Here is an 11,298-nt window from a genome sequence, read left to right on the forward strand (position 1 = left end):
GAGACCACCCTGTCCTCTCTGGGAGGGGGTGTTACTGGGGGGGAGACCATCCTGTCCTCTCTGGGAGGGGGTGTTACTGGGGGGGAGACCATCCTCTCCCCTCTGGGAGGGGGTGTTACTGGGGGGGTGAGACCATCCTCTCCCCTCTGGGAGGGGGTGTCACTGGGGGGGAGACCATCCTCTCCCCTCTGGGAGGGGGTGTTACTGGGGGGGGGAGACCATCCTCTCCCCTCTGGGAGGGGGTGTTACTGGGGGGGAGATCCCTGTCCTCTCTGGGAGGGGGTGTTACTGGGGGGGGAGATCCCTGTCCTCTCTGGGAGGGGGGTGTTACTGGGGGGGAGATCCCTGTCCTCTCTGGGAGGGGGTGTCACTGGGGGGGAGACCATCCTCTCCCCTCTGGGAGGGGGTGTTACTGGGGGGGAGACCATCCTCTCCCCTCTGGGAGGGGGGTGTCACTGGGGGGAGACCATCCTCTCCCCTCTGGGAGGGGGTGTCACTGGGGGGGGAGACCATCCTCTCCCCTCTGGGAGGGGGTGTTACTGGGGGGGGAGACCATCCTCTCCTCTCTGGGAGGGGGTGTCACTGGGGGGGAGACCATCCTCTCCCCTCTGGGAGGCGGTGTTACTGGGGGGGAGACCATCCTCTCCCCTCTGGGAGGGGGGTGTTACTGGGGGGGAGACCATCCTCTCCCCTCTGGGAGGGGGTGTTACTGGGGGGAGACCACCCTGTCCTCTCTGGGAGGGGGTGTTACTGGGGGGGAGACCATCCTCTCCCCTCTGGGAGGGGGTGTTACTGGGGGGGAGACCATCCTCTCCCCTCTGGGAGGGGGTGTTACTGGGGGGAGACCATCCTCTCCTCTCTGGGAGGGGGTGTTACTGGGGGGGGAGACCATCCTCTCCCCTCTGGGAGGGGGTGTCACTGGGGGGGGGGAGACCACCCTGTCCCCCTCTGGGGAGGGGGTGTTACTGGGGGGGGAGACCATCCTCTCCCCTCTGGGAGGGGGTGTTACTGGGGGGGGGAGACCATCCTCTCCTCTCTGGGAGGGGGTGTTACTGGGGGGGGAGACCATCCTCTCCCCTCTGGGAGGGGGTGTTACTGGGGGGAGACCCTCCTGTCCTCACTGGGAGGGGGTGTTACTGGGGGGGAAACCACCCTGTCCTCACTGGGAGGGGGTGTTACTGGGGGGGAAACCACCCTGTTCTCTCTGGAGGGGTGTTACTGGGGGGAAACCACCCTGTCCTCTCTGGGAGGGGGTGTTACTGGGGGGGGAGACCACCCTGTCCTCACTGGGAGGGGGTGTCGCTGGGGGGAGACCACCCTGTCCTCACTGGGAGGGGGTGTCGCTGGGGGGAGACCACCCTGTCCTCTCTGGGAGGGGGTGTCACTGGGGGGGGGGGGGAGACCACCCTGTCCTCTCTGGGAGGGGGTGTCACTGGGGGGGGGGGGGAGACCACCCTGTCCTCTCTGGGAGGGGGTGTCACTGGGGGGGGGGGGGGGGAGACCACCCTGTCCTCTCTGGGAGGGGGTGTTACTGGGGGGGGGGGGAGACCACCCTGTCCTCTCTGGGAGGGGGTGTTACTGGGGGGAGACCACCCTGTTCTCTCTGGGAGGGGGTGTTACTGGGGGGAGACCACCCTGTCCTCTCTGGGAGGGGGTGTTACTGGGGGGAGACCATCCTGTCCTCTCTGGGAGGGGGTGTTACTGGGGGGAGACCATCCTGTCCTCTCTGGGAGGGGGTGTTACTGGGGGGAGACCATCCTGTCCTCTCTGGGAGGGGGTGTTACTGGGGGGAGACCACCCTGTCCTCTCTGGGAGGGGGTGTTACTGGGGGGAGACCATCCTGTCCTCTCTGGGAGGGGGTGTTACTGGGGGGAGACCATCCTGTCCTCTCTGGGAGGGGGTGTTACTGGGGGGAGACCCTCCTGTCCTCACTGGGAGGGGGTGTCACTGGGGGGGGGGGGGAGACCACCCTGTTCTCTCTGGGAGGGGGTGTCACTGGGGGGAGACCACCCTGTCCTCTCTGGGAGGGGGGTGTTACTGGGGGGAGACCACCCTGTCCTCTCTGGGAGGGGGTGTTACTGGGGGGAGACCACCCTGTCCTCTCCGGGAGGGGGGGGGTGTTGCTGGTGCGAGGGGGTGGATTGTGGGTTGGGTTGAGAGCTGGCTGTGGATATGGGGGGTGCTGCTGGCTGTGATCTGTCTGATTGATGTAATCACTGCCGCTGTCCTCCGTATTGTTCCCCAGAGGGTAAGACGGGACTACTTTGCAAGAAAACGCCTTGTAGTTCAGGATAAGAACAAGTATAACACCCCCAAATACCGGCTGATCGTGCGCATCTCCAACAGGGACATCGTGTGCCAGGTAAGGTCGAGGGGAAGGGGAACAGGAGTGAATGAGCAAAGCCCTGTAGGGTGGGGGGGGGGGCTGGGGGAGCGCTGCCTCTGCAGGGTTTTGGGGTTGGGAGAGTTTGGGTGGTGCCCTGTTGGGGTGTTGAGTTGTGGGTGGCCAGTCACAGTCCTGTGATTGGGTGTCGGGGGGGGCCAGTCACTGTCCTGTGATTTGGGTGGTGTGGTCACTGCCCTGCGATCGGGGTGTTGTTGGTGGGGGGGCCCAGTCGATGTCCTGCGATTGGGTGTGCTGTGTGATTATGTGCCTTTCCCCTCCTGTCCTGAAGGTAGCGTTCGCCAGAATCGAGGGGGATAAGGTTGTGTGTGCTGCATACTCACATGAGCTCCCCAGGTACGGCGTGAAAGTCGGGCTAACCAACTACGCAGCAGCTTATTGTACAGGCCTCCTCCTCACTCGCCGGGTAAGAATCTGTCTGTTCACACGCCTCGTCAAACACTCCACACTCTCCGGGTAAGAATCTGTCTGTTCACACGCCTCGTCAAACACTCCACACTCTCCGGGTAAGAATCTGTCTGTTCACACGCCTCGTCAAACACACCACACTCTCCGGGTAAGAATCTGTCTGTTCACACGCCTCGTCAAACACTCCACACTCTCCGGGTAAGAATCTGTCTGTTCACACGCCTCGTCAAACACACCACACTCTCCGGGTAAGAATCTGTCTGTTCACACGCCTCGTCAAACACTCCACACTCTCCGGGTAAGAATCTGTCTGTTCACACGCCTCGTCAAACACTCCACACTCTCCGGGTAAGAATCTGTCTGTTCACACGCCTCGTCAAACACTCCACACTCTCCGGGTAAGAATCTGTCTGTTCACACGCCTCGTCAAACACTCCACACTCTCCGGGTAAGAATCTGTCTGTTCACACGCCTCGTCAAACACTCCACACTCTCCGGGTAAGAATCTGTCTGTTCACACGCCTCGTCAAACACTCCACACGGGCAGCAAGAGAAGCAGCATTAACATCTTGTATTGAATTGGAGTGAGTTGGCGATATCACGGGTGTGAGACAAGTCCAGGGGCAGGAACGTGAAACCACACAAAGCTGGACAGGGGCAGAAATAGATTACCTAACCTTTACACTTTGTTATCGAGCACGAAAAAGGCATTAAATTGAGGAGTGGGATGAGGCCATTCAGCCCCTCTGGCCTTGCCCAGTATTGGGTTATACTCTCGGCCAATCTGCCCCACGTCTGTAAATTCCAAAGATTCCCTACGACTGTGACCCCCCCCCCAGGTCACTGTTGGTTCTGTCAGGACCCTTCAGAGTTGTGTGTTCAATTACAGCCTTTCCCCCAGGCTTGGACCATCTCCCCCTGTTGGGAGACGGTCTGAGGGGTGGTGCACTGGGCCGGGTGGCTCTGGGACAGACCCCTCCCTGAGTGGGTAATGCTGAGACTTCAAGCTCAATATGTAAGACCCATCACCCTGTCTGTTTGATGAGCACTCTGCCCTCAACCATCCACTCGATTCACTGGGTGTGAATTCCATGATGGGGTATGACCCCGGGTCCCCAGAGAGAATTGCCTTGGAGTTCTGGATTACGAGTTGGAGTCTGAGAGATGTACAGCACGGAAACAGACCCTTCGGCCCAACCCGTCCATACTATCCTAGATATCCCAACCCAATCTAGTCCCACCTGCCAGCACCCGGCCCATATCCCTCCAAACCCTTCCTATTCATATACCCATCCAAATGCCTGTTAAATGTTGTAATTGGACCAGCCTCCACCACATCCTCTGGCAGCTCATTCCACACACGTACCACCCTCTGGGCGAAAATGTTGCCCCTTAGGTCCCTTTTATATCTTTCCCCTCTCACCCTAAACCGATGCCCTCCAGTTCCAGACTCCCCCACTCCAGGGAAAAGACCATGTCTATTTATCCTATCTGTGCCCCTGATGGTTTATAAACCTCTATAAGGTCACCCCTCAGCCTCCGACACTCCAGAGAAAACAGCCCCAGCCTGTTCAGCCTCTCCCTGTAGCTCAGATCCTCCAACCCTGGCAACATCCTTGTTTATCCTTTTCTGAACCCTTTGGACAGTCCAGTGACAATCCCGTCACTTCCTCAGATGGGAGAAGTGGTTATGGTATGAAGTTACCGAGGGCAGTTTTAAGGAGCCTAGTTACAAACACATTAGCCTTTTGGGCTTGTGTTTCATTGTGTGTTTAAATTGTAGCAGAGCATGAGGTCAGAGTGATTGTAGATTCATTTAAAGACACTTTGAAAGAGCAACATTACCCTTGGTTTTGTTTGTTTTAAATGCGGGAGGTCAACATTGGTGACAAAACCAGCCTTTGTTTCCTGTCCCTGATCGCCCCCGTGAAGGAGATGTTGCTGAGCTGCCCCCTTGAGGAACTCACCGTCCTGACTGGAAAATATATCTCCATTCCTTGAGTGTTGCTGGGTCAGGATCCTGAGCTCCCTCCCGAACAGCAATAGTGGGTCTACCCTAGAGCACATGCAGCACACCAGCACATTCTCAAGGGTGGGTGAGCCAGGGCCAGTCAATAAATACTGGGAGAGAATGTTTGAAGGTATAAACACCACTGCCTGGCCCCACACTGCAAAGGGAGTCGCCGTGATGAGGCACGTTCCTGAAGGGCTGGGTGTTTTCACTGTAATTCTGGTTTTGTTCTGTCCTTTGCTATGACTGAGATGATTTGTGGGTGTGACCAGACAGTGACCTCTCGTGTGCCTCTTTCTCATTTAAACAGCTTCTGTTTAAGAATCACTTGTGGTATTTTTAACGTGAACATGGTTTAGTCTGTGTTTTCTGACCAATACAAGCCCCCTATCTTCCTCGGGGAGCCTATAGATTGAGGAACAAACAAATGAACGAACTAGCAGCTTGATGCCGTGTCTTGTTCTCTCTCTGGGCAGCTGCTGCAGAAATTTGGCTTGGATAAACTCTACCAAGGAGAGGTGCAGGTGTCTGGAGCAGAGTTCAATATCGAGAGTATCTCAGGGAAGCCGGCTGTGTTTACCTGTTACCTGGACGCTGGCCTGACCCGCACCACAACAGGAAACAAGGTGTTTGGAGCCATGAAGGGAGCAGCTGATGGTGGTCTGTCTATCCCTCACAGGTAAAGGGGCAGGATGGGCACCGCCGGAGGACGTTCAGCCAGTCAGGCCCGTGCTGGCACATGTATTGGCTCTCCTTCCCTGTGAATATATGACCCACCCCCAATCTGAGTACTTATTCAATTCTCCAGACGCGAATGTTGCTGTTGAAGTTTTCTCTCTCTCTCTCTCTCTCTCTCTCTCTCTCTCTCTCTCTCTCTCCCCCTCCCCTCTCTCAGCCTTCTGTGTGTTTGAGCATCCCCAGCCACTGCAGTCTCCCTCGCGTGTGCCTGTTCTCTCTGTCTCACGTGCTGGCTGTCATTGTGCTGCTGTCTGAGCCATCCTGCCCCTTCTCTGGACAGCCTATCTCCCCCCCCCCCCCCCCCCTTTAATGTGCCGCGTGCCTCAGTGTGGACGCGGGGAGTCCAGTGGGTGTTCCCAAACACTTTTCCACAGCTGTCTTCCTTTTACACTCTATCCCTCTGTGAATCCAGTTCACCTTCATTTACCAACTTCCTTCACTTCCCCACTTGAGGATCCTTCATGGTCTGTGTACGCACACCATCGGACTGTGTTTCCACATCCTATTCAAATTGTGCTGTTTATGGTGCATTCATAGAAATGTACAGCATGGAAACAGACCCTTCGGTCCAACCTGTCCATGCCGACCAGATATCCCAACCCAATCTAGTCCCTCCTGCCAGCACCCAGCCCATATCCCTCCAAACCCTTCCTATTCATATACCCATCCAGATGCCTCTTAAATGTTGTAATTGTATCAGCCTCCACCACATCCTCTGGCAGCTCATTCCATACACGTACCACCCTCTGGGTGAAAAAGTTGCCCCTTAGGTCTCTTTTATATCTTTTCCCTCTCACCCTAAACCTATGCCATCCAGTTCCAGACTCCCCGACCCCGGGGGGGGGGGGGGGGGGGGGGGAGTCTATTTATCCTATCCGTGCCCCTGATGATTTTGTAAACCTCTATAAGGTCACCCCTCAGCCTCCGACACTCCAGGAAAACAGCCCCAGCCTGTTCAGCCTCTCCCTACAACTCAAGCTCTCCAATCTTGCCAATATCCTTGTAAATCTTTTCTGAACCCTTCCATGTTCCACTTTCAATGAACCATGAACTCGACCCAAGGTCTCTTTGTTCTGCAACACTTGCCAGGACCTTAGCATGAAGTGTATAAAATGCAGCCCCTTGCATTTATCCAAATTAAACTCCATTTGCCACTCCTCAGTCCCGTTAGCCAATCTGATCATGGTCCTGTTGTAATCTGAGGTACGCCACCTATTTTGGTATTATTGGCAAACTCAGTGACCTCCTGACCTGTCCCACCCTGTCAATCTCCCTTTGCACCTATCCACTCCGACCTATCCACCTTTAACCCCACCTCCATCCACCTATTGTGCACTCAGCCTCCATCCCCCCGCCTCATTCCTGATGAAGGGCTCTGGCCGGAAACATCGATGTTCCTGCTCCTCGGATGCTGCCTTTCCAGCACCACTCTCTTGACTCTGATCTGCAGCCCTCACTGTCTCTGAGTGCCCATTCCTCTATGCTCACATGCAAATCATTTATATAAATGACAAAAAGTAGTGGACCTATCACCGATCCTTGTGGCACACCACGGGTCACAGGCCTCCAGTCTGAAAAGCCACCCTGCACTACCACCTTTGGTCTCCTACCTTCAGGCCAATTTTATATCCAGATGGCTTGCCCTCCCTGTATTCTGTGCCACATTTTGTTAAAGTATATCCGTTCTCTCCCCACCCCCCCCCGTTCTGTATTCAGTGATCTCCCCTTGTCATCAGTCTGCCTCTGTCCTCCAGAACCCAGTCACTGTTTCACCAGGTTACCAGCCTGTTTTCAGAGACACCTGGTCACGCTGCTGCCAAGTCACATCGTGTGATGGACGTTGAAACCCCCCCCACCCAGATTACATTCTGCAGCGTTACATGTGCTGATCAACATGGAGGAGACAGCTTCATGAAGCGGGGGAGGGGGGGGGGGGGGGGGGGGGGGGGGAGGGGGGGGGGGTGGTGGGTACAGGCTGAGAGAGTCAGGAGAAGGTTTGACCTGATACCATGAGACTGCCATGTGAGGCTGGGAGGATGCCTCGGTCAGGGCAGAGGGGAATGGATCTGCTCCTTCTGTTGGGTGGGTTTGGAAGGTGCTGGGCGAGTTGTTGCAGCCTCTCGATCACTGATGGAGTGTGAGCAGCAACTTCCAGGCCAAATGGTCGAAAGCCATGTCTTTCCAAAGCTGCTGGCATTGGAGACCCGCTCCGAGAACAACCCTTCAACACTCATCTATCCAGCTTTGGCTGGGCACTGTTCTCCTTACACCTCGGAGGGCAGGTTCATAGCTCCTTGAAGTGGAGTCCCCAGGTAGATAGGATAGTGAAGAAGGCGTTTGGTATGCTTTCCTTTATCGGTCAAGAGTATTGAGTACAGGAGTTGGGAGATCATGTTGCGGCTGTACAGGACATTGGTTAGGTCACTGTTGGAATATTACATGCAATTCTGGTCTCCCTCCTCTAGGAAGGATGTTGTGAAACTTGAAAGGGTTCAGAAATAATTTACAAGGATGTGCCAGGGTTGGAGGATCTGAGCTACAGGAGAGGCTGAACAGGCTGGGCTGTTTTCCCTGGAGTGTCAGAGGCTGAGGGGTGACCTTATAGAGGTTTACAACATTATGAGGGGCATGGATAGGATAAATAGACAAAGTCTTTTCCTTGGGGTCGGGGAGTCCAGAACTAGAGGGGCATAGGTTTAGGGTGAGAGGGGAAAGATATAAAAAGGGACCTAAGGGGCAACTTTTTCACCCAGAGGGTGGTACGTGTATGGAATGAGCTGCCAGAGGAAGTGGTGGAGGCTGGTACAATTACAACATTTAAGAGGCATCTGGATGGGTATATGAATAGGAAGGGTTTGGAGGGATATGGGCCGGGTGCTGGCAGGTGGGACTAGATTGGGTTGGATATCTGGTCGCCATGGACCGAAGGATCCACTTCTATGCTGCACATCTCGGTGACTCTGAAATCTTTCAATAACATTCCTTTTGTCTGCAGCACCAAGAGGTTCCCCGGTTACGACTCTGAGAGCAAAGATTTCACCGCTGATGTACATCGCCGCATATCTTTGGCCTGAATGTCGCTGACTACATGAGGCAGCTGATGGAGGAGGATGAGGACACGTACAAGAAGCAGTTCTCCCAGTACATCAAGCATGGCATTACCCCTGACATGGTGAGCATTGGTGCAGTTGGGTGGGTGGAGCTGGCATAGAGTGGGGCTCTCAGCATTCACCCTGGATCCTCATCGGCGACTCACTTGACATAACGCTTCTCCCCACGCCTCGGGGGTTTATTTAGAAATCTCCCACCCCAGCGACATGCCCGATGAAGCTGGCACATGCCCGCGGGGTGGGGAGGGGTTCACGTTTCTGTCCCTGTGGGAGGGAGTGGGAGTTGGCAAACATCTGTGCGCGCAAGAGAGAGAATCGCTGACTGTTTGTTGGGCCCCCTCCAGATGGAGAACATGTACAAAACGGCACACCGAGAGATCCGAGCCAACCCCACGCATGAGAAGAAACCCAGGAAGGAGATGGGGAAACCGAAACGGTGAGTGGAATGGGGTTTGGGTACTCAGTGAGTGAGACCTCAGGCTGGGAATTCCTCACAACCTCCTGATCTGTTTCTCTTTGTGTGTTTTGGAAGGTGAGAGAGTGTTGATGACTTGCGATGCTTTTCTCCAGGCGTGTGGTTATTTCCACAGGGCCTTGGGATTTGGTTTGACTTGTTGGTGGGACGTGGGAGTTTCTGGCTGGGCCCAGGATCAATCAGCCGTCCTGGTAGTCCCAGGGAAGTGCTGGTCAGTGCTGCCTTGAGGTATCGTGATGTTCAGTGAGTTTTGGCAACATTGAAGTAGTGAACTCCGAGACAGAAGTGGTCATGGGTTTGTCAAGAGAGGCCTCGATGAGTTGCTGCTTTGTACCTTGTAGATGGTACACACTGCTGTTTACTGAGGGTCGGGGGGATGGAGGGAGGGGATGGTACACACTGCTGTTACTGAGCGTCGGGGCGGTGGAGGGAGGGGATGGTACACACTGCTGTTACTGAGGGTCAGGGGGGTGGTGGGAGGGGATGGTACACACTGCTGTTACTGAGTGTCGGGGAGGGGTGGAGGGAGGGGCTGTTTGGGGAGTTTCTGCAGGGTACCTTGTAGATGGTACACACTGCTGTTACTGAGCGTTGGGGGGGGTGGAGGGAGGGGATGTTTGTGGATGTGGGTGCCAATCAAGTGGGGGCTGCTTTGTCCCTGGATGGTGTTGAGATTCTTGAGTGTTGTTGGAGCTGCCCCCATCGGGGAAAGTGGGGAGTATTCCCTCACCTTCCTGACTTGTGCCTTGTAGATGGTGGGACAGGCTTTTGGGGGGAGTCAGGAGGGGGGGTTCCTCGCTGCACTATTCCCAGCCTCTGACCTGCTCCTGTAGTGACAGCTCCAGTTCAGCGTCTGATGACAATGGCCACTGAGTTGAGAAGGAAGCTTTCATTTTACATCCAGTCATGACTCCTGTATAGTCGAGTGAGAAAAAATGTTCACAGTTTTAAACACTTGGTGACTTATTGTTCAGTGTGTGAGAACAGTTGACAGAGTATGCACCATGGGGACGGAGACAGGGAAAGGGACAGGGACACACGCGCGCACAGGACACACACACACACACACACACACACACACAGAACCAGAGAGTAATATTACACATTCACACACACACCGCGCGTGCACACACAGAGAACCAGAGGGTAATATTGCACACAGGCGCACAGACACACACACACACACACACACACACACACAGAACCAGAGAGTAATATTACACATTCACACACACACGCGCGTGCACACACAGAGAACCAGAGGGTAATATTGCACACAGGCGCACAGACACACACACACACACACACACACACACAGAACCAGAGAGTAATATTACACATTCACACACACACGCGCACGCACACACAGAGAACCAGAGGGTAATATTGCACACAGGCGCACAGACACACACACACACACACACACACACACAGAACCAGAGAGTAATATTACACATTCACACACACACGCGCGTGCACACACGCACACACAGAGAACCAGAGGGTAATATTGCACACAGGCGCACAGACACACACACACAGTAACATTACACACAGACACAGACACTGAACCAGAGGGTAATATTACACATGGGGACACACACATGCACGGACACACGGACAGGGACACGCACGGACAGATGGACGGACACACACTGAACCGGGGGTAATATTACACACCGACACACACTGAACCGGGGGTAATATCACACACAGACACACACTGAACGGGGGGTAAATATTACACACAGACACACACTGAAACCGGGGGTAATATCACACACAGACACACACTGAACCGGGGGTAATGTTACACACAGACACACACTGAACCGGGGGTAATATCACACACCGACACACACTGAACGGGGGGGGTAATATCCACACACACTGAACCGGGGGTAATATCACACACCGGACACACCCTGAACGGGGGTAATATCACACACAGACACACACTGAACCGGGGGTAATATCACACACAGACACACACTGAACCGGGGGTAATATCACACACAGACACACACTGAACCGGGGGTAATATCACACACAGGCACACACTGAACCGTGGGTAATATCACACACAGGCACACACTGAACCGGGGCTAATATCACACACAGACACACACACCCCGGGGGTAATATCTCACAC

At 54.9% G+C, this 11,298-nt stretch overlaps 1 pseudogene; it reads left to right on the forward strand.

Annotated features, from left to right (window-relative positions):
• Positions 1–9,145, forward strand: part of LOC140455219 (large ribosomal subunit protein uL18-like) — a 32,025-nt pseudogene extending 22,880 nt beyond the window's left edge.
• The last annotated feature ends 2,153 nt before the right edge of the window (positions 9,146–11,298 follow it).

This window comes from Chiloscyllium punctatum, chromosome 30 (assembly GCF_047496795.1).
Source record: "Chiloscyllium punctatum isolate Juve2018m chromosome 30, sChiPun1.3, whole genome shotgun sequence".
Classification (NCBI taxonomy): domain Eukaryota; kingdom Metazoa; phylum Chordata; class Chondrichthyes; order Orectolobiformes; family Hemiscylliidae; genus Chiloscyllium; species Chiloscyllium punctatum.